Here is a 2,262-nt window from a genome sequence, read left to right as displayed (position 1 = left end):
CCAGCCGCAGGCAAAGTTTATTGGCAGCAGTGGGTGCCTGTTGCGCGGGGGAAGGGCACGTGTGGCCCTGGAATTCAACGAGCCCTAGGCGCCGCGCATTCCATTCCATACTCCTTTCCCCGCTTCTTCTCTCCTCTTCGACTTCTCCCGAACTCGCTCTCCTTACTGCCTTACGCTTTTGACTTTGGAACATCGCCTGCTATGACGTGTAGTACTTACAACGAGATCGAATAGTATGACATTGATTTCATTTTTATCAAACAATTATCCGAATAACGTAAACTTTATTTATAGAAAATTTCGACGATATCGCCAACTTTCGTATCTCCATCCTTCCTTCCTATCGTTCGTTCCTCTTTTCTCTTTTTTTATATAACATACAATGGATATTTAGAGTCTTTTTCGAATGAACGGCCTATATCGACGTTTTTTTCCCTCTGTCACGCGATAGTTGAGAAATACGGAGCGAATTCTCTTTGTTCTTCAACGACTGTACATGATGCGATACACGATGGCTTTGGAAAAAACAAGGTCCATCGGTGAAAATTCGAAAGAAAATAGTTTACCAGCAACGATATTTTACTTTGGGATCCAAATTCCTCACTTTTCGAAGAGAAGAGGAAAAAAAAGATTGCATATGATAAATCGCGTAAGTTTCCCGGTTATGAATGAATCGTCGTCGTCTCGGTCCTCGAAAGATGACTCCGGTCAATATATCGGAGGCATGCATATCGTCACGCACTAATTCGTACATTATTATATTATAAGAAGTTTCTTCTTCGATTTTCTTCGATCTTCCTTCGAGAAAAATGACCAAAGGTAAATATTTTTCAAGCAACGAGAATCGATCGAAGAATGCGACGCGATTTCGAAAGCTTATTTTCGAGAAGTTAACAGGCTAAAATATTGGATGCATGCTCGGCATAATAAGCGGCAGTCAAAGGAAAAAAAGAAAAAAATGGTGATCGAAACGATTTGCGATGGAAATTGGGTTTTATTGCGCAACGGATCCATTTGCGTTCACGATCGATTAATCGATTGCTCCGCGTCCTTTTCAAGGAAAAGATAATTCATTCTTTTGAAGATGGAAAAAGAGTACTTAGTTCCATTCCAGAGGCGGCGAAAGAATCATGAATGAAAGGTTGGTTGATCGGTAGCGGACGGCCGTTCACGTCAGGAATAGTTGAGAGTAAGCAGACAGGACAAATAGAGCGAGAAAAAGAGAAAAGGACGATGGAAAGGCGGGCAGCCGATAGGAGCAACGATATTTGCACTCGTAAAACGTTCAAGGAGATCCGGTACTGAGTCACCCTCCAAGGTATGCGAATTTTTCCCGGAATCTCCTCTCGTTCTTATCTTTTTTCTTTTGAAATTCGTCACAACCTGAAACGTCACAGCACACCGTGTTTTCTCGCGATCTGTTATACACAGTATCCTAAACCTTGTGACAAAGAAAAAGTTCATTCAACTCTCGACGAACATTCGTCGGAATTCGTCGAAGAAACGTCTCTCCGAATAATCGACTGTAATTTGCACCTCTTTTTTTTTTTTTTTCTTCGTGTTTTGATCGTATTTTGACCTTGATAGATGAAAGAAGGAGAAGGAAAAGCGCGAGTGAAAGCGAGAGAAATTGTAGCACGCGTAAAAACGGAGGAACTACGGAGCGATGGATTGGCGTGGCGCGTAGATGAGGTGTTGCTATGTTAAACACGGCGCCAGACAAAGCTGCCGACGAAACCACCTTATTTCAGTATCCTATATCCTCCTGCGTGTGTCTGTCTTATTATATACCGACCGACCGACCAACCGACAAGTGCTCACCGCGCTACGGCCCTTCTCTGTCCTCGCTCGCATCTTTATTTTTCTCTCTTTCTTTTTTTTTTTTTTTTATCCGTTCTTTTCTCTCTACCATTTCGTCCTTTCTCTCCTCCCCTCTCTCTCCCCCCTCCCCCCTCCTGTGCCACATAGTACTTCGCAACTACAAACACGATAACCCTTCGTTCTTCGTTTCCCAAAATAAGAGAAATCGTTGCCGTGATTACATCTCGTACGACGACGATTTTCGGATACGGTAACGTAACCTTTGAATGGCGTTCCCTTAATCGTTTTGTACTTTGTACTCCCGCTTACTTATCTCACGCGGGAAGTTAATTGTGACGTGTGTTAATAGCAACGGAAGTCGGTTACGATATAACGCTTCCCGTTTAGTTTTTCAGCGAAACGAAGTATTACGAAGAGTCCACGTGGCTGCCTCGGAACGAG

At 43.1% G+C, this 2,262-nt stretch overlaps 2 protein-coding genes across 3 annotated transcripts in view; one reads left to right on the top strand and one right to left on the bottom strand.

Annotated features, from left to right (window-relative positions):
• LOC102679271 (uncharacterized Golgi apparatus membrane protein-like protein CG5021) overlaps positions 1–2,262 on the bottom strand; it is a 34,112-nt gene that overhangs the window by 6,400 nt on the left and 25,450 nt on the right. The gene's annotated exons all lie outside the window — the stretch shown is intronic.
• Positions 1–2,262, top strand: part of LOC102679807 (zinc transporter ZIP11) — a 15,545-nt gene that overhangs the window by 4,363 nt on the left and 8,920 nt on the right. The window lies entirely within an intron of this gene.

Source organism: Apis dorsata, unplaced genomic scaffold (genome assembly GCF_000469605.1).
Source record: "Apis dorsata unplaced genomic scaffold, Apis dorsata 1.3 scaffold_991, whole genome shotgun sequence".
Lineage (NCBI taxonomy): Eukaryota > Metazoa > Arthropoda > Insecta > Hymenoptera > Apidae > Apis > Apis dorsata.
Note: the sequence above shows the minus strand (reverse complement) of the source record. Positions and strands in the feature narration are given on the sequence as shown.